Source organism: Heterodontus francisci, chromosome 2 (assembly GCF_036365525.1).
Source record: "Heterodontus francisci isolate sHetFra1 chromosome 2, sHetFra1.hap1, whole genome shotgun sequence".
NCBI classification, from domain to species: Eukaryota; Metazoa; Chordata; class Chondrichthyes; order Heterodontiformes; family Heterodontidae; genus Heterodontus; species Heterodontus francisci.
This window is the reverse complement of record NC_090372.1, coordinates 209481562-209502423: the sequence shown is the minus strand read 5'-3', so window position 1 is coordinate 209502423 and position 20862 is coordinate 209481562. Positions and strand designations below refer to the sequence as shown.

Genomic DNA, 20862 nt, shown 5'->3' with positions numbered 1-20862 from the left:
CTGTACTGTTCTTTATTCTTTGATAGGTCAAAGGAGGTAGGTTTTAAGAAGCGTCTTAAAGGAGGAGAGAGAGGTGGAGAAGTTTAGGGAGGGAGTTCCAGAGCTTAGGGACCAGGCAGCTGAAGGACAGCCACCAATGTGGAGTGAAGGATATTGAGGATGAGCAACAACAGCAAGACTTTTTATGAGATGAGGGACTAATGAGCTGTGTGTACCATCTATAAGATGCACTGCAGCAACTCACCTAGGCTCCATTGACAGCACCTTCCAAACCCACGACCTCTACCACTTAGAAGGACAAGGGCAGCAGGCACATGGGAACACCACCATCTGCAAGTTCCCCTCCAAGTCACACACCATCCTGACTTGGAACTATATCGCCGATCCTTCATTGTCGCTGGGTGAAAATCCTGGAACTTCCTTCCGAACAGCACTGTTAGTATACCTGCACCCCAAGGACTGCAGTGGTTCAAGAAGGCAGCTCACCACTGCCCTCTCAAGGGCAATTAGGGATGGGCAATAAATGCTGACCTAGCCAGAGACTCTCACCTCCCATGAACGAATAAAAAAAAACTAAACTCAGGAGTCTTGCTCAATAGGAGTGCTGGTCCAGGAATCGGACACCAAGGTCAGCGTGTCCCGATTCTCTGACAGTTGATTTTAACAATCGTGCATTGGGCACGCTGCCTTCTTTGCCTGATTCACCAATCGGCAAACCCATCGCGTGAGACTGCACACCCGTGTTCCAGAGCCTTATGAGTCAACATTTACAATGCACATCCACAGCACCACAAAGCATAGGCCTGCTCAGACACACTTATTTTCAATGAGATTCAATAGAAAATATTTAATCTAAAAATATAGTAAGGCACTCAATTTGAATTTAGACCTTTTTCTTCACTGCCTTTCTGCTGCAGATAGTGACTCGAGGGAAGTTGTGGCTCTGGTACCTTAGTCAGGAGACCAAATTCATGAGCTGTTAGCACAAGTCACACAGTAAATCAAACGGGTTAAAATGGCTGCTGATCCTGCCCTTGAGTTCTTACAATGTTAAAAGTGATGACACAAGGACAGCTTCTGTAGGCAGTTCCTAGCTAAACTGTTTGGGGGGGATCTGTTGTTATGGTTGGGTGTAAATACCGTGAACTGACCCATTCCCCAGAGCAGTGTGCCTCTGCTCCAGGGTTCTCACTTTGGACACTCTGAGTAATGGAGCATTCACACAAAAGGCCCGAGGATGGAGGTGTGGCCGAGCGGGACTTTCGCCCGCTGCTTTGGTCAGTTGCGAGGTCTGTCCTACATGATGACAGGATTTATATTGACCTACTCATGGCTGGCAGCCCTTACCTGTCTACCTGAGGAGAGGGAATCTCTGGGACGGGAACAGCTGAGGGAAAATGACTGATAACATTTTTTAGTACACCCTTCAAAAGGGTCAGGCCATGTCAGCAGTAGCTCAGTGGGTAGTGCCCTCGTATCTGAGTCAAAAGCTTGTGGGTTCATAGTTCCACTGTAGAGGTTTGGGCAGAAAATCTATGCTGACTCTCCCCAGTGCAGTACCGAGGGAGTGCTGCACTGTTGGATGTGCCGTCTTTTGGATGAGATGTTAAACCAGGGCTCTGACTGCCTTCTCAGATGGGCACAAAAGTTCCCAAGGCATTATTCGAAGAGCAGGGGAGTTCTCCGCAGAATCTTGATCAATATCTATCCCTCAATCAACTAAATCAAATTATCTGGTCATTATCACATTGCTGCTTGCTGTGCGCAAACTGGTTGCCATATTTCCTACACTACAACAGGAAGTACTTCTTCTTTGGCCTCCTTGTCTCGGGAGACAATGGGTAAGCGCCTGGAGGTGGTCAGTGGTTTGTGGAGCAGCGCCTGGAGTGGCTATAAAGGCCAATACTAGAGCGACAGACTCTGCCACAGGTGCTGCAGATAAAATTGGTTGTCAGGGCTGTTTCGCAGTTGGCTCTCCCCTTGCGCTTCTGTCTTTTTTCCTGCCAACTGCTAAGTCTCTTCGACTCGCCACACTTTAGCCCTGCCTTTATGGCTGCCCACCAGCTCTGGCGATCGCTGGCAACTGACTCCCACGACTTGTGATCAATGTCACAGGACCTCATGTCACGTTTGCAGACGTCTTTAAAGCGGAAACATGGACGGCCGGTGGGTCTGATACCAGTGACGAGCTCGCTGTACAATGTGTCCTTGTGGATCCTGCCATCTTCCATGCGGCTCACATGGCCAAGCCATCTCAAGCGCCGCTGACTCAGTAGGGTGTATAAGCTGGGGATGTTGGCCGCCTCGAGGACTTCTGCGTTGGAGATACGGTCCTGTCACCTGATGCCAAGGATTCTACGGAGGCAGCGATGATGGAATGAATTGAGACGTCGCTCTTGGCTGACATACGTTGTCCAGGCCTCGCTGCCGTAGAGGAAGGTACTGAGGACACAGGCTTGATACACGCGGACCTTTGTGTTCCGAGTCAGTGCGCCATTTTCCCACACTCTCTTGGCCAGTCTGGACATAGCAGTGGAAGCCTTTCCCATGCGCTTGTTGATTTCTGCATCGAGAGACAGGTTACTGGTGATAGTTGAGCCTAGGTAGGTGAACTCTTGAACCACTTCCAGAGCGTGGTCGCTGATATTGATGGAGTATTTCTGACGTCCTGTCCCATGATGTTCGTTTTCTTGAGGCTGATGGTTAAGCCAAATTCGTTGCAGGCAGCCGCAAACCTGTCGATGAGATTCTGCAGACACTCTTCAGTGTGAGATGCTAATGCAGCATCGTTAGCAAAGAGGAGTTCCCTGATGAGGACTTTCCGTACTTTGGTCTTCGCTCTTAGACGGGCAAGGTTGAACAACCTGCCACCTGATTTTGTGTGGAGGAAAATTCCTTCTTCTGAAGACTTGAATGCATGTGAGAGCAGCAGGGAGAAAAAAATCCCAAACAGTGTATCCCAACAGTAAGTACACTTAACAAGAAAAGTACTTAATTGGCTGTAAAGCGCTTTGATGTCCTGAGGTTGTGAAAGGCACTATATAAATACAAGCCTTTCTTTCTTTACAAGATCATTGATCCCTCTGCGGTCTCAATGAAGGTGTTTACATTTTTGCCCAGTATTCTTGAGGCCACCTTAATGTCCCGCATGGGGTCTATCGCTGCTGTCAGCAGGTGTCAGCCCCACCTACCTATCAGAGTCCTACCATTGAGCCAAAGCTGATATGTTATTATATTCAGTGTGAGCTTGACTCAACTGATAACACTATTGTCAGAGGTTGTCTGTTTAAGCCCCATGCCAGGAGTTTAAGCTGATATTGTAAGCTGACTGTCTGTTACAGTACTGATGGAGTGCTGCCCTATTGGAGTTGCTGTATTTCGGATGAGATGTTAATCTGAAGCCTTCTCCAGTGGTTCATATTGACATTACAGATTCCATGGTTCTATCGGAAGAAGAACCATTGGATCTGATGGTGTTTTGGCCGATCTTCATCCCTCAACTGCTCCCCAAAAACAGATTAACTAACGGGTCATTAGCTGTGTTTCTGGGGTCATTAGCTGTGTGCAAAATGGCTGCCATGTTTCCCTGAAATAGCCACACATAGAGCAGTGGTTCTCAAAGTGTGGTCCGTGAGGGTCCTCCAAGTGATCCACGGACTGGTTCAAAATGCAAGTCACTGACATGTAACACCATGGCTGAGGCCATGCAAGAGAACAGGCCAGAATCCTCATCCCCATCACTTGTGTGACGTCACACAACCAAATTGGCTCCCGTGTGCACGGCGCAGGTTGTCATAAGCGTGAATAGTGACAACGTAGTTTTGTAAGCAAGATTTATGTTACTGTTGGTTTTGTTTGATTAATCTAGATGTAAGATAAGTATTAGTTTTTTAGAAGAAGATTATTGTGATGATTTTATAACACATATTAGATTGTTTCAAATAAATGTGTTCTCTTGTAGTATTAGCACTACAGATATGATCTTCATTGTGCAGCAAATCCAAGAAAAATGTTGGGAATAGCATCAATCGCTGTACAAGGCCTTTTTTGGCCTCACAAAAGCCTTTGATTCCGTCAATCGTGAGGGTTTATGGAGCGTCCTCCTCAAGTTTGGCTTCCCTCAGAAGTTTGTCATCATCCTTTACCTACTACTTGATGACATGCAAGCCATAATCTTTACCGACGGGACCACCACAGACCCTATCTCAGTGAAGAATGGCATTAAACAAGGCTGTGTCATCACACCAACCCTCTTCTCCATCTTCCTCACTGCAATTTTGCACCTCACCTCCAGCAAACAAGAGTGAAGATAATCTACAGGACGGACAGGAAATTATTCAACTCCAAAACAAAGGTCACTCCAACTTCAGTCATTGAGCTTCGGTATATGGGCGACGCTTATGTATGTGCTCACTCAGTGACTGAGCTCCAAGTCATCATTGACTCCCTCACTGAAGCATATGAGAAGATAGGCTTTACTTTAAACATCCAGAAAACTAAGGTCCTCTTCCAACCCTCTCCCGCAGCACAACATCATCCTCCGTCAATCAGGATCCACGGTGAGACACTGGAAAATGTAGACCATTCCCCATATCTCAGGAGTCTCCTTTCAGTGAAGGCAAACATAGATGACAAAATCCACCACTGGCTTCAATGTGCCAGCTCTGCCTTTGGCCAATTGAGGAAGAAAGTATTCAAGGACTAGGACCTCAAACCCAGGACTAAGGTCACGGTTTACCGGGCAGCAGTGATCCCTGTGCTCCTATATGCCTCGGAGACTTGGACAATCTACAGCAGGCACCTCAAGGCACTGAAGAAATACCACCAGCACTGTCCCCGCAAAATCCTTCACATTCATTGGCAGGATAGGTGGTCTAATGTCAGCATCCTCTCCCAAGCCAACATTCCCAGCATCGAGGTGCTAATCACCCAAAACCAGCTTTGCTAGGCAGGCCACGTCACCCGGATGCCTGACATCAGGCTCCCGATGCAGCTGCTCTACTGTGAGGCAATGGCAAAAGACTCCCAGGAGGACAAAGAAAATGCTTTCTCAATGCATCCTGTAAGAAATCCAACATAGTCACTGACTCATGGGACTCTGTGTCCCTCGACCACTCAAAGTAGAGAAGGTTCATTCGGGAAGGTACCAGGAACCTGGTGAGATTTTGACGGGAGCATGCAGAGGCCAAGTATAGGTGGTAGAAGGAGCACATAGCCCCCTAAGTAACTCACCTGTCCAACTCTTCAAACACCACCTGTCCCACATGTGGTAGAGTCTGCAGTTCATGCATCAGACTCATTAGCCATGTTAGAACACACTGAACCAGAGTGGAAGCAGGTCATCCTCGGTGCTGAGGGACTGCCTAAGAAGAATATAACATCAAAATGTCTATACGTTTATCCTGGCATGAATTAATAATTTATTTATAATATTGAATAACAATATTAATGAACAGAAATTTATTACATTTTGTAGTGAAAAAACAGTGAAATATTTATAGTTTCCATAAGCGTATACGATAGCAGCTGCATTCTTCCTGTTAATTCTGATTTTTTTTGCAGTGGCCATTGAAAGAGGGTGGGGTAGGACTGGTAGGTGGTCAATGGGGTCTTTTGCCCCGCCTAAGTGGTCCGCAGACCAATAAGTTTAAGAACCACTGAAAGAGTATAGATCTGATGCTATCATGCTGAAAGCTGTGACCTGCTCTGGACAACTGGAAAACTGTTCAGTTCTTGACAGAAGTGTTCAAAGATGGTGCAAAGAAGGACCAGGAAACATGATGCTTAATGATAGAAGATTAAAACATGAAACACTCTGACTCTTTGGCTTCGAAAGGAAGTGAATGAAGGGAAACCTTGTACAGGTATGGGAGATTCCATTGGGGAATAGAGAAACCTTAATTCGGAGCATCATTTTATGTTAAAACCCTTACTGTAAGACATTGTTATAAACTAGTACAAAGACATTTGGGGATTGATAATGCTTCTTCATACAAAGTGTGATCAATAAGAGGAATGTTCCATGAGATAGGGTAATCGAGGCAGCAAGCCTCAAGTCAAGAAGCAGGTAAAGGCTGTAATGGAGGGCTTTAGATTTCTATGGAAGGATCAGCTAGATGGGCTGAATGGCCTCCCTTAATTGCACTTATCCTTGTGAACAGTCACTGACTTCAAAGACGTTGATTCTATGTAAAGCTCTGAGAGATAATAAGGGTCTATATCAATGTGAATTTTGCTTTGATTTTTGTAAATAATCATTGAGTTACTCAGGGCCGGCAGCTCATACACCCTTTTAGTGTCAGGGCAGGATGTGGGTGCCAAAGTTTGCAACTGGTGAAGGACAGAACTCCATTCCAAACATAAAAAACTGACGGACAGGAAAAGATCACCTGGTCCATCAAGCCTGTCCTACTATGATGGCTGGAGCATCATGACGAGATGTTTCCCCACCTCCCTGCCCCCTCCCCAGCCCCGCATTGACACAGACCACACATCAGTGCAGCTGTGTAAATCAGGGAGACTTTTGAAGCTCACGGAAATGAAGCCCATTTCATAGGCCACACCAGTAAGTCAAAATGATTATTTTACTCAGAAGAGTGCAGGCTATGTATGGGTTAATATGTTACATCACTGATAGTAGGCTTAAGCCAAGAATTATTTTTAGGTTAAAGGAGTACATCATCTTTTCTGTCTCATTCCAGGTTTGCTTTTCTTTTCTCTCTCCTTTCTCTGACATGTTCTGCTTGAAGCCCAGATATTATCTTACCTACTGCCTGTTAATATAACATGATTTACAGCTGGTTCAAATCACTGACTCTGTTTGTTCCTTATATAAGCTAGTATACAGGATTTCTCATTATCTTTGTCAGGGTGAACTTAGATTACAAGATACAGCCACAAGCTTTCATAACAATTCTTGTCAACTCAGTAATCGATAACAAAACACTTATGCAGCTACATGGCAAAGACACCATCTGGTATAGTGTTGGACCACAAACACCAGAATCCCACTTTCAAGTCTTGCTCCTCGCGTAAACATCCGCACCTTAAACATTAATCACCAATGCACCATGACAGCAGTGTGTACCATCTGCAAGATGCACTGCAGCAATTCACTGAGGCTTCTTCAACATCACCTTCCAAACCCTCGACCTCCACCATCTAGAAGAACAAGGGCGGCAGGTGCATGAGAAAACCACTTGCAAGTTCCTCTCCAAGCAACAAAACCACCTGACTTCGAACTAAATCGCCATTCCTTTACTGTTGCTGGGTTAAAATCCTGGAACTCCCTCCCCAACAGCACTGTGGGAGCACATACACTACATAGACTGCAGCGGGGTAAGAAGGACCCCTGCCAACTTCTCTACGATGGGCAATAAATGCTGACATTACCAGTGAATCCCACATCCCAAAAATGATTTTTTTTTTTACACTGCAGGCTAAGGGAAGGGTAATTAGACAGTGTTCCCATCTCTTTGTCAAGATCCAGTAACCCTTTCTGTCTGGTTGGAGAATGTGGGGAAAATGGAATTGAGCTCAGGCATGACACCTTCCAAAATTGAACAACCAACATTCATGTCAGAGGCTTGCACTTGACAGACATCCACTTTTGTGAGGCTCATGGAACCAGTAGAAACCAGTTACACCAATAACCATCAATACCTTCACAGAGAAGAGGAGATAAAGTGAGCTTGAGTAAATGGCACTGAAAAAATTTATGTGATCTGCCTTAATGGAGCACTTTTCGTGATTGAAAACCAAACATTCGCATTTTGATTTGGGGTGGGTGCGGGGTGGTGGTTTCCATTAACAAGTGTAAGTTTCTGTCATAAAAACAGAAAGTGCTGGAAATACTCAGCAGGTCTGGCAGCATCTGTGGAGAAACAGAGTTAACAGTTCTGATGAAAGGTCACATACCTGAAACGTTAACTCTGTTTCTCTCTCCACAGATGCTGCCAGACCTGCTGAGCATTTCTAGCACTTTCTGTTTTTACTTCAGATTTCCGGCATCCGCAGTTTTTGCTTTTATTTAAGTTTCTGTCATGCTCTGCCATGTGTTCTACTACAGCGATGTTGTTCGCAATACACAAGCAGCCCGGGATTCTTTCCGTTATCCCGTCCATATGCTGTCGAAATATATCCTGCCTGACCAACAGCCCAAATGGTAAACGAGGGAAACAGTACCTGTCACAGGGAGTTCGGAATGTTGTTAGTTCTTGCGACCCTCTTGAAAAGTATACGGACCAATATCCCTTTTTTGCATCATTTGGAAAAGTGTTTCAATCCAGCAAACGTTGGGTTTAACTTTTCTAGCGCTGGTATCTTATGAGGATATCTCTTTAAGGCTTTGTTCTTGATTGCGATAGTGATGGAACTGAACCAGTCCGTGTGATGTTGCACTTGTCTAATGATGCCTTGTTTTTCCATTCCATCCAGTTCCAGCTTCACATTTTCTCGAATGTGCATGCTGCATTTTCACGGCAGGTCGATTGATGGCAATGCACCTTCTTTAAGGTGTAGGTCTGCGTCCCCGTGGAAATTCCCAACCTTCTCAAACTGGTCTGGGTACAACCTCTGGAGGTGTGCACCTGTTTTGACTGCTGTGGTCTTCTGACTGGGTCAGCTCATGGATGGTGACCATGTTAAGTTTGTTGCATGCCGGCAGCCTTGCTATTGCTGGTCCTGACCCTTCCACTATGTAGAGTATCTGAGTAGACCATGTTGACTCTTTGTACCTGCATTCCAGGTCTAGGGAACCTAGGCACTTTATTGTTGAGCCATTGTATGCTGTAAGATTCATGCTTGTGAGTTGGACCACAGACTTTCATGCCTCGTGGTACATGTCCTAGAGAATATGGAAAGGTAGAGTATTGCCACTTTCACTTGTATCAGCCTTCACTCTCAGTAAATGCGGTCCAGCCTTACTGGGGCAGATGATCTGGAGTATTGCAAAAGCAACGGAATGAATGCAGTTCATTAAGGTGATCGTGTGAAATAGCTATTCACCAGTAGTATCTTCACCTCAATCCACCTCATCAATTTTGGTCAGGCGGTCCCCCATTTAGTGGATGGGTCTATGCCCATGGAGATGCCTGAAAGTGTCTTGCCTCCTTTCGCCTCTGGGTTGTGTAGTTCTGCGGTTTCAGCACTTCCGCTCCGGCTTCACCCCGCGTTCCTACTGCTGGACATTCTGCAACATTTGGTCCAATGCCCTCTAAGCCCGCATGCCTTGCACCTGTCTGCATATGCTGGGCATCTACGAGGATGGTGTGGGACCCCGCAGTTACTGCACATCTCGTTCTACCTGGGTGCCTTGGATATTGTACCGAATGACATTTTGGACCCTAAGGCTTCCAAACACTGTCTCCCTGCAATAATTGCCTCTTATCTGAATCCATCCTGTAGTATGCTCTGCATGTCATGTCCCTTTGGCTTTTCCAGGAGGTTTTTCTGGAACGCCTCAATAGGCGTGGAAGCAATAACCAACTCCATAATTCATTCCGAGAGTTCAGTACCAGAGAAGTCGCGTTCCTTTGCTTTCTCTCTGCATTGGTTAACAAAGTCGTCCAGCTTTTTGTCTACACTGCATGAGTTCCAGGCGGTGTACTCTGGCATGGACTTTAATCTTAAGCTGATTTTCTAATGTTGCCCATAGCTTTGATGGGTCCTTCTGGTTAGCATCAGATAAACCAGAAGTATTGATTCTGCACAGATCTTCATTTACTATGGCGATCCTAATTTTTATCGTCTGCTTCTTTGCATCCACAACCACATTGTGTAGGAAGCATAGTTCAATCCTCTACTTAAACAGTTTGAATTCGCCTGGTACATCAGCTACTTTCTAGTCCATCTCTGGAAATCTGGCTGCTATTGTCTAAGCCTTCAACTCTTTTCTCCCCGAGGAAAAAACCTTGTTTTAAAAGTTGCAGCAAGCTGCAAAATTTGCAGAGCTAAGCAGGAGCCATGCCCTAAGCTGTGTTGCTGCAGCATGGGCTTGTGAGCTTGTAGGCGGGAGGGGCCTTGGCATCAAGGTTGGGCTAATGGCGCACAAGTACAGTGACTGCGGGAAAGAATCCACACCAAAACGCATTGTGACATTGATCTCTACGGCTGAAGCTACCATTGAATTTTGTCTTGCCGGCTCAGGGCAAAACCAGGAGAGCACCCAAATCATCTTCAATCTGTACTCACACCTTTGCTATCCTGACGTGAGAGCTGTGATCTGGTCGCAGTGCTTCAGGTAGGGCTTCTGATGTCATTTTCAGCTGCTGATCAATGTTGCTGACTCACCATCACTGCCACCATATTATATTCTCTTTCTAGGTTCATACAAATGAAGTTAAAGGGCAAGTATAGAGGTGTAACACAGAGCTTTAATGGAGACATATTGTTGCTTCAGCTCACACATGCTAACTGACTGTGCCAGAGAACTTAAACATGATATTGCATCACTTCCTGTGATGACATACCTATTAGCATAAACATATATTTAAATGGTTATATTTAGCATACTGTTACGACCAGGTGTGAAAGGTGTCTAGGGGTCTTTTGCAGTCTTTACCTGGTCTTATTGTAACATGGTTTTATTTTTAAACACACTGTTTTGAGCTCCCTTTTTTTGAATCCTTGTTCACAGCTTTCCAATTATAAGGCAAAGAAACCAACACACCAGGTTTTCTCAGGTTTAAAGGAGAAAAGGAAATTTATTAAAACTTATATTTATATTCTAATACGGTTGATGCCTACGGATATAAGACGCAACCACGCTAGCATGCACATGCGATATACACATGCAGATAGGGACAGACAAGGGAGGAAGAAAAGATAAAGTGGAACAGTTTGAAGCAATATCTTTTACTGTGCTTTGAGCTCGTGGTATTGTCTTTTTGTAGGTAATTCCTGAGTTTCATTGGGGCCCAGTATGCTACTTAAACCTTGTTCATGTAGGAGACTTTTCTCTCTTTGAGGTTCACGTGTTTTTACAAGATTCAGTTCCGTGGGAATGAGGTGGGAGCAGGCAGACAGGAGAGGGTCTGCCTCAGTTCCAGGAGCACACGGCGTTCTGAGTTCAAATCCCTTGTTGGATGTTCAAATTCCAACAGCCAGCTAGTCATGTGACTAAAACTGGTCTGACCACTTCTTCTGTGTTTGTGGATTCTGCTATCTTTGCATTCAACGTGGAATGCTGGCTCCCCCCACCTTCAACGTCTGGTAATCAAAAGTCTATTTTTGGTTGAATGGGTCAGGGCATGGTCCTTTCTCCCTTGTTCCAACTCTGCTAGTTACTATGTAAATGTCTTTCCAGTCAAGGACTTGTAATTTTAAGTTTTAATGTTCATGTGGCGAAATCATGTGTGCCTCAGTCTTGGCAGGTGGGGGGGTTTGCCTGACAATGCTAACAAATACACTATTACAATAGAACCATTAATCTAAAAATTTTACTCAGTGAGTGAGGAGAGAGTTAGGAGCAATGTCTTTACACAGAGGGTTGTTGGAGATTGGAATGCTATGCTACAGGTAGCTTTTGAAGCAAGGATAATTGGATCTGTTATGGGAAATGTAGATGCAAAGGAATATATAGGGCTATGGGATGAGTGCAGGTGCAAGGGATTAGGTTGGGGGGACATCATCATCTGTCTCTGATCTCCCCCAGCTAATTTTTACTTGAACAAGTTTTCGAAAGTGAAAATTATCATTTGGTCCTGTGACACACAGTAAAGCCCAGGTGTCAGTATAAAGCTTATGAGTGTGACGACGGCTTCATGAAACCAGAAGTTACATCCTGTGTAAGGTTTGTGTAGGTTGAATGCTTGTCAGTGGTGTAAATAAACCTCTTCCTTTCTCTCTTCATATCCTTCATCTTCTCATCTTTAGGTATCAGCTGTGCCTCAGTAGGTGGCACTCTCACCTCTAAGTCAGAGGGTTGTGGGTCCAAGTCTCACTTCAGAGACTTGAGCACAAATCTAGGCTGACACTCCAGCGCAGTACTGAGGGAGTGCTGCATCATTGAAGGTGCTGTCTTTTGGATGAGACAATACGAGGTCCCATCTGCCCTCTCAAGTGGACCTAAAAGATACCATGGCACTATTTCAAAGAACAGCAGGGGAATTCTCCCTGGTGTCCTGACCAATATTTATCACTCAATCAACATCACTAAAAACAGATTATATGGTCATCATCACATTGCTGTTTGTGGGAGCTTGATGTGCACAAATTGGCTGTCGCATTTCCTACATTACAACAGCTGCTACAGAAGTGACTGTTGTTACGATCACAAGATTCATGTTTTATATTAATTTTCTGGAGGTAACTTTTAATTTGGGAATTTATTTTTTAATGATACACAAATGGTTTGAGAAGCTGACAGACAAACCTGGGGTGGTTACAAATCAAAGGGTAGCCCATGTTTATTTCGTAAAGTCATAATGGGAAGTGTGGAGATGGTGTGTCTGCAGCCATCTCAGTCAGGGGTTTAAATTATTCATATGAATATGCCGGCACAGCCACGATGGGCTGAATTGCCTCTTTCTGTGCCGTAACTTTTCTATGGTTCTATGATCTCCCAGAACAAGGAGAAGATTTGGAATTGGAAATAATTAACTTAACTTAAACATCCCACATGTACCACATGCTATGGGGATAGATATTGCTAGAGAGAGAGGCCTTTTGGGGTCAGTTTTTTTGGGGGAGTACTTACAGAGACGATCAGTCAGTTGGCTTTGGGAAAAGCAGTTGGCTTTTGGAAAGCTGTTGGTTTTCAGACAGGAAGTCAGCTGGCTTTTGGATAGGCCCATGCTCATGCTGGGAAATCCAGTTTTGTGAAGTGTTGAAGGTGAACTGGAGGATTTGCCTAGCCGAAGCTAGATGGAGAATTCCCAGGAAATCTAAACCTCAGAAGACAGCTGAGAAATTAAGGAAATCAAAGCGAGTTCCTTTGGATTGGTCCCAGGGGAAGTGAACAAACTACCAAGATCCTATAATGTATAGAGAAATTCTTGGCGGTGGAAGTAAAAGTAAAATGGTTTGTGGGCTCTCCGCTTCTTCCTTGAACAGAGGCCCAACCAGTCCCCATCTACCACCACCCTCCTCCGCCTGGCTGAACTTGTTCTCACATTGAACAACTTCTCCTTCAACTTCACTCACTTCCTTCAAGTAAAAGGTGTTACTATGGGTACCCGCATGGGTCCTCGCTATGCCTGTCTTTTTGTGGGAAATTTCGAACATTTCTTGTTCCAGTCTCACTCAGGCCCCCTCCCCCAATTCTTTTTCCGGTACATTGATGACTATCAGTGCCGTTTCCTGCTCCCACCCCAAACTGGAAAACTTTATCAACTTTGCTTCCAATTTCCATCCTTCTCTCACCTTTACATGATCTATCTCCAACACTTTCCTTCCCTTCCTTGACTTCTCTGTCTCCATCTCTGGGGATAGGCTGTCCACTAATATCCATTATAAGCCCACCGACTCCCACAGCTACCTCGACGACACTTCTTCACACCCTGCCTCTTGTAAGGACTCCATTCCATTCTCCCATTTTCTCCCTCTCTGACCCATCTGCTCTGATGATGCAACCTTCCACAACAGTGCCTCTGATATGTCTTCCTTTTTCCTCAACCAAGGATTCCCCCCCACTGTGGTTGACAGGGCCTTCAATCGTGTCCGGTCCATTTCCCACACCTCTACCCTCCCCCCTTCTCCTCCCTTCCAGAACCGTGGCACGGTTCCCCTTGTCCTCACTTTCCGCCCCACCAGCCTCCACATCCAGAGGATCATCCTACGCCATTTCCACCTCCTCCAGTGTGATGCCACCACCAAACGCATCTTCCTCTCCCCTCCCCTGTCAGCATTCCGAAGGGATCGTTCCCTCTGTGACACCCTGGTCCAATCCTCCATTACCCCCAACACCTCATCCTCTTCCCATGGCACCTTCCCATGCAAGCACAGGAGGTGTAATACCTGCCCTCTTACCTCTTCTCTTCTCACTATCCAAGGCCCCAAATACTCCTTTCAGGTGAAGCAGCGATTTACTTGTACTTCTTTCAATTTAGTATACTGTATTCGCTGCCCACAATGCAGTCTCCTCTACACTGGGGAGACCAAATGCAGATTGGGTGACCGCTTTGCTGAATACCTCCGCTCAGTCCATAAGCATGACCCCGAGCTTCCGGTTGCTTGCCATTTCAACACTCCCCCCCCCGCCCCACCCCCCCACTCTCATGCCAACATTTCAATCTTTGGCCTTGCCCCAGAGCTCCATTGAACATCAACACAAGCTCAAGGAGCAGCACCTGATCTTTCGATTAGGTACTCTCCCACCTTGCGGACTGAACATTGAGTTCAATAACTTGACAGCATGACTGGCCTTTTTCTAATATTTTATTTTTTAACCATATGCCTGCTTTTCATGTAGTCAGAGCTGCTCATTATTCCACTATTAACACTCTCTCTGGACAAATGCTTTGTCTTTCACCACAAGCATTAACACATGCTTTGCCTTTGTCCCAGGACTGCTTTGTTATTTAATCTCTCCTGCCCTCTGCCCTATCAAACACCTTCCCCTTTGTTCTCTCCCCCACCCCCGTCCCCTTCACTTGCTTAACACCTAATTTTTTTCTAACCTTTGCCAGTTCTGATGAAAGGTCACAGACCTGAAACATTAACTTTGCTTCTCTCTCCAAAGATGCTGCCAGACCTGCTGAGTATTTCCAGCACTTTTTGTTTTGTTTCGGATTTCCAGCATCTGCAGTATTTTGCTTTTATTTTAGTATATCGTGAGCATTCTGGAAGATATTTAAGTTTAAAATATAATTGTTTCCAAAAATATAGTAAGTTAGTAGTTTTGCTTTGTTTAATTCTTGTACAGTAAAATTCTTGTTTAAAACGTGAAATCTTGTGGCGTAATTCTTTCAGTAATAACTGGGAATTCAACTTTTTCTTTTTAAACGTTGGTCCCTAACGGGATCGTAACACTGTAAAGCATTTTGGGCCATCCTGAGGTTGTGAAAGGCTCTGGAGAAATGCAAGTCTGTCTTTCCTCTGACTATGGAATCTGACAGCGCAGAAGGAGCCTATTCAGCCCATCATGCCCATGCTAGCTCTTTGAAAAAAATCCAATCTAGCCTCACCTATTATTTTCCTAATCCCTGTTCTTTCCCTCCCTGTCACCCTACTTCTGTTGCCATCTGCCCTCCTCCTCTTCCACTTTGTGGAAACCCAATGTTGTAAGTCGTGTTCTCCGACTTATAATAGAGGATAGGGGCGGGGCTGGAATGCCAGACGTGCCCTTTAAGGGCGGTGGGGAGGGGCGGAGCCGGGGCTGACGGTGTCCCAGGATGCTCGGCGCGGTGCTTGGTAACAGCGCCATTTGCAGGGCTCCGAGGTGAGTGGTGTCTTTAACTTTTCTTTCATCTCTTGCCTCTTGATCGCCCTGTCTCCTCCGCTGCCGGGCTGTGGAAAGATAACGGGAGGGAGTGAAGGAAAAGGAAGTGTGGTATCTTTAGTCTGATTGCCGGCTTGGCTGCTGGTGGAGGCCGGCTGGCCGGGCGGGGGTGTTGATAAGGGGCCCGGGCCGCTGCTGGCTCTGACTGTCCCTGTCTTTGGCCCTTGTGGCTGTGTCTCTTTCTCTCCCTCAGTCTGGATCCAGCCTTGATCCTCATCCTGGGGCTTCCACCCAAGGGGAAAAGGAGCTGTAAACTTTTCCTTTCTTTTCAAATCAACTAAAAGTGTGTTCAGGAAGTTTTTTTTGTCGTCGAATTCTTATTTTAATTTGATTTTCACACTTTTTCGCAATTGTGAATTATATATTCACTTATATATATCAAACTCCTAGTGTTTTAAAATGCACTGAATTCTAAACGTAGTGAGATTTTCAATCTACTTTTCAGCTCCATTTATTTTTATTATGTATATATATTCTCCAGTTTGTTTTGGTTTATATATTTCCATATGTCATGTAACTTATTTAAAATAGTGTAAAATTTAATATTTATAGTCAATTTAAAACTTAAATTGAGTTTTCACTTGCAATTTGGAATATTTTTGAAAATAAATTTAATTTTTTGATCAATATATTGTATGTAATTTTCAATTTGGTCCTCATGAACTTTTTAAAAAAAGCTTTTCACTAGACCATTGGGTTATTTTACGGATTATGTAGTGAGACAGACAGATTTATTTCAGTCCCAGAATTACTGTAATTCATGTAATGATTGGAGCCAGACTTTCTGGGAGGAATATTGAGGTTACTGTGGGTGGGGTGTAGAGCCATTTATGATTTTTTTAAAAACATACTGAAGTAAAAAATAACATTAATTTTGAGCTCTTTTATTTGCTTCCTGCCTCATCCCAATTGGTTTGTGAAAGTTTTTAAATTATAGTCAATATTTTTGTGGGTTTTTTTGTGAGTGCTTAAGTAGATTCTCCATTATTTATTCCTTGCTGTTCAATCCTTTGCTCTCCTCGTATTCTAACATGAATTGTGTGAACCGATGCTCATTGAAGATAGCTTTTTCCTGAGGAAGGTTAAACAATGATTTAAAGTATGTTGTCTAGGGGATTTGTGCAAATGCAGCCTCTGCTAATTGCAAAGGAAGCTTTAGCCATGCTTCTGTTTGTCTAATTAGCAATGAGAGATTTTCGAGCCGAATTGTAACATGGCACAGATTTAGCTTTGAGTGTTGGTGTCTTGAGGCTGTGTGTATAATAGTAAGTAACTTTCACAATCTTTCATATGATTCCTGCTGAGGGAAAAGTGTTACACTCGCATTAAAAAAAGTGTCATCACACCCAATATTGTTTGCCACATGCTATTGGGAAGAAGCCTGAATTTAGATTGCCTGGCTGTCTTGGTCAGAGTGCTACAAAGGACAGAAACATAGGAGAATTCTCCCAAACAAAAGCTTCACTTATAAATGAAACCTGTGAAAAGAATATTTTTGCTGAGTTTATTTTAGTGATTGGATGAAATTTAAATCTAATTTTAATTGAGTTTGGATTTTGACACATTTGGAAAAATGTCCTGAAACAGGTTTTTTGGTCTTTGGAGTTGGGTTTTTTGATGCCACTCTTATCTCTGAGTCAGGTTATGGCTTCAAACTACTCCATAATTTGAAGGAATAATCTTCAGTCGTTACTGAAGGGGAGTCAGACATTGTAGGGTTCTAGTGAAAGTAGAGGATCTCATTGCATTCCTTAAACACCAGGAGGTTCTTGTATCCAGGCTAACATTCCTCCCTCAACCGATACCACTAAAAATAATTCACCAGTCTGTTGTCTGTTTGTGGGACAATCTCAAAATAAGGAGGTGGTTATTTTGGACTAAGATGAGAAATTATTTCACTGAAAGGGTTGCGAAATTTTGGAATTGTCTGCCCCGAGAGCCGTGGATGCTCAGTTGTTGAGTATATTTGTCCGAGATCGATAGATTTTTGGATACTAAGAGTTGAGAAATTTGGAGATGGTGCGGGAGGGTGGATGATCAGGATTGAAGGGCCGAATATACTACTTGTAGTCTTATTTCTTATGTTCTTATGGCTTGTTGTGTGTGTAGGATTATGCCATGTTTGCCCACAAAATATCAGTGACCACAAGTAATTTGTGGTATGTGAAGTGTTTGAGATTTGATAGAGCACTCAAATGCAAGTTCAGTTTGGTTCCAATGTACAGTTGGGATTAACTTTTTTTTCCTTCTGTGAGCATCTTTTGTTGGGCTTGTTACAGAACTGTTGTCTTGAAGTGGTTCTGTCTTTGTTACCAGTGTGGTGGAATCCATTCCATTCAGATCATTGGCTGGTTCCACGACAATGCAAAAACCACTGTTTTGAAAGTGGCAATTGTCAGTTCCATCAGCAGGTCTGGCAGCATCTGTGGAAAGAGAAGCCGAGTTAACGTTTCGGGTCAGTGACCCTTCTTCGGAACTGACAAATATTAGAAAAGTCACAGATTATAAGCAAGTGAGGTCGGGGTGGGGCAAGAGATAACAAAGGAGAAGGTGCAGATTGGACCAGGCCACATAGCTGACCACAAGATCACGGAGCAAAGGCAAACAATATGTTAATGGTGTGTTGAAAGACAAAGCATTAGTACAGATTAGGTGTAAATACACTGAATATTGAACAGCAGCAAGTGCAAACCTGAAAAAAACAGTGGGTAAGCAAACTGAACAAACTAAGATGAAATGAAATAAATGCAAAAAAAATTGTAAAAAAAAAGGAAGAAAAAATAACTAAAAATGAAAATAAAATGGGGGGCTGTCATGCTCTGAAATTATTGAACTCAATAATGCTTTGTCTTTCAACACATCATTAACATATTGTTTGCCTTTGCTCCGTGACCTTGTGGTCAGCTATGTGGCCTGGTCCAATCTGCACCTTCTCCTTTGTTATCTCTTGCCCCACCCCCACCTCACTTGCTTATAACCTGTGACTTTTCTAATATTTGTCAGTTCCGAAGAAGGGTCACTGACCCGAAACGTTAACTCGGCTTCTCTTTCCACAGATGCTGCCAGACCTGCTGAGTGATTCCAGCATTTCTTGTTTTTGTTTCAGATTTCCAGCATCCGCAGTATTTTGCTTTTATTATTGTCAGTTCCATTCCTGGTTACTAATAGCTGGACAAAGTACCAGTCAGCAAGTGGAAATTACACTGCCGTACAATTTTAGCAAGCTAACTACCTATGCTTGGGAGAAATGCAAGAAGCAACCTTGATGTTTGTGGGCTGATGGTGTGGTGAGTGGAGGGAAACCTGAGCCAAGTCTGCTGTAGAGGAGTTAGCACTGCATTTTTCACCTTTACAATCTTGTGGCTGAATTCAAAGCTGCTGATAGCAATGTTGTATAAATTAATTCATATGTCATTTATGCGACATATTCTAAATCTTCAACTTATTGTCAATGCACTTTAGTATAGTGATGGCACCTAAACTTAACTGGACCAGCCACATAAATACTATGGCTACAAAAGCAGGTCAGAGACTGGGGATTCTGTGGCGAGTAGCTCACCTCCTGACTCCCCAGTGCCTGTCCACCATCTATAGGGCACAAGTCAGGAGTGTGATGGAATACTCGTCACTTGCCTGCATAGGTGCAGCTCCAACAACACTCGAAGCTCAATACCATTCAGAACAAAGCAGCCTGCTTGATTGGTGCCCCATCCACCACCTTCAACGTTTTCTCCCTTCACCACCGATGCACAGTGGCAGCAGTGTGTACCATCTACACGATGCATGGCTGCAACTCACCAAGGCTTCTTGAACAGCACCTTCCAAACCCGCGACCTCTACTACCTAGAAGGATGCAGATGCATGGGAACGCCACCACCTGCAAGTTCCCCTCCAAGCCTCACACCATCCTGACTTGGAACTATATTGCTGTTCCTTCACTGTCTCTGGGTGAAAATCCTGGAGCTCCCTTCCCAACAGCACTGTGGGTGTATCTACACCCCAAAGACTGCAGGAATTCAAGAAGGCAGCTTACCATCACCTTCTCGAGGGCAATTACGGATGGGCAATAAAGGCTCACCTAGCCAGTGATGCCCACATCCCATGAACAAATTTAAAAAAAAAAAAATTGGGACAAAAGTCTGTATCAAACAAATAGCAAGATTTTCATTGTGTGATGAATATCAACTTGCCTGCACGGTAGCACGCTCGGCCCTGATTCAGAGGTTGCATGTTCAAGCCCAAAACCTGGGGGAAATCGATCTGCAGCTGACACTTCATTGGAGTGCTGAAGGAATCTTACATTGTTTGATGTGCCATCTTTCAGATGAAATGTTAAACTGAGGGCCTAGCTTTCTATTCAAGTGGTTATAGGTGATCGCATGACGGTATTTAAGAGCATGCAGTTCTCCTAGTGTCCTGGTTAACATTTATCAGCACTACCAAAAATATAATCTAGTCATTTATCTCGTAGTTCATGGGACTTGGCTGTGGGCAAAGCAGCTGCTATGTTTGCCCTCATAACATCGGAGTACGCGTCAGTGTGATTAATGTAGTTATGAAGGGATATCCTGCTGCCAGGAAAGGTGCTATATGCATTTACATTTTTAATTTAAATTTTGCTCTTAATGTATGTCAAATGAAGTAAAGAAAATCAGTATGATGCAGTGGTGTGTCTCACTGCTTTGAATTTTGTGCCCCTGCCTGCATTATATTATTGCATGGTATAAGCCAAAACCATTCATAAACGGACAAACATTGACTTTATATCTGGTATAGTAAGTATGGCCACTTTAAAAGAAGAATGCAATCTGAGCTGTTCTGGTGCCTGGGGACATACAACTGAAAGAATAACTAATTTTTCCTATCTACATGATGTGTAACTTAATTGGTGTTTAAAATACTCCTCAGAATCTAGTTATATAAATGACAATTGTTTGGAGCCTGGAGTTTCTCTGTCTCATATTTTGTGTTCTCATAGTTTGTTTTCTCTTCCACTGTATATAACTTGTTACGAATGTGCTTTCATTTTTTAAATTTATTTTTTTGAGGACTTGTGTTAAAACTGAAAAGATTCCATGGATTTTTTGTTTTACCAAGTTCACCAAAAGGACACTTGAGATGTTGTTTGAAAACCACCTGTGCTGGAAGTCATGTGTTTTGGGCTCAGTAAACAACAGAATCCTTGGTGACCTGGGGACAAATGGTTACAGAGAAGCCACATGTCAAGGTTTTTGGAAATCAGGAGTTTGACTCGCTGTTTGGGGGTTGGACATTGTTTTCAGTTTAGTTGGGGTGTGAACTGTTTGAAGACAGTTGGTGTTTTCTTGCCAAGGAAAAAAGAAACCACCCAGCTCACCTCATTCTCTTCTTTGAAGAAATCCTGCTAAGATCCAATGTGGGAGAGCTAAAATCCTTGGTGCTGT

The 20862-nt window shown here is 44.0% G+C and overlaps 1 protein-coding gene across 5 annotated transcripts in view; it reads left to right on the top strand.

Moving 5' to 3' along the window:
• Positions 1-20862, top strand: part of nktr (natural killer cell triggering receptor) — a 358088-nt gene that overhangs the window by 102225 nt on the left and 235001 nt on the right. Inside the window, exon 1 of one of the 5 annotated variants that reach the window (XM_068015511.1) lies at positions 15334-15379. The exons of the other annotated variants lie outside the window; for them this stretch is intronic. The gene's annotated coding sequence lies outside the window, so the exon portion shown is untranslated. Of the gene's footprint in view, positions 1-15333; positions 15380-20862 lie in introns of those variants that run through there. 5 annotated transcript variants of the gene reach the window in all.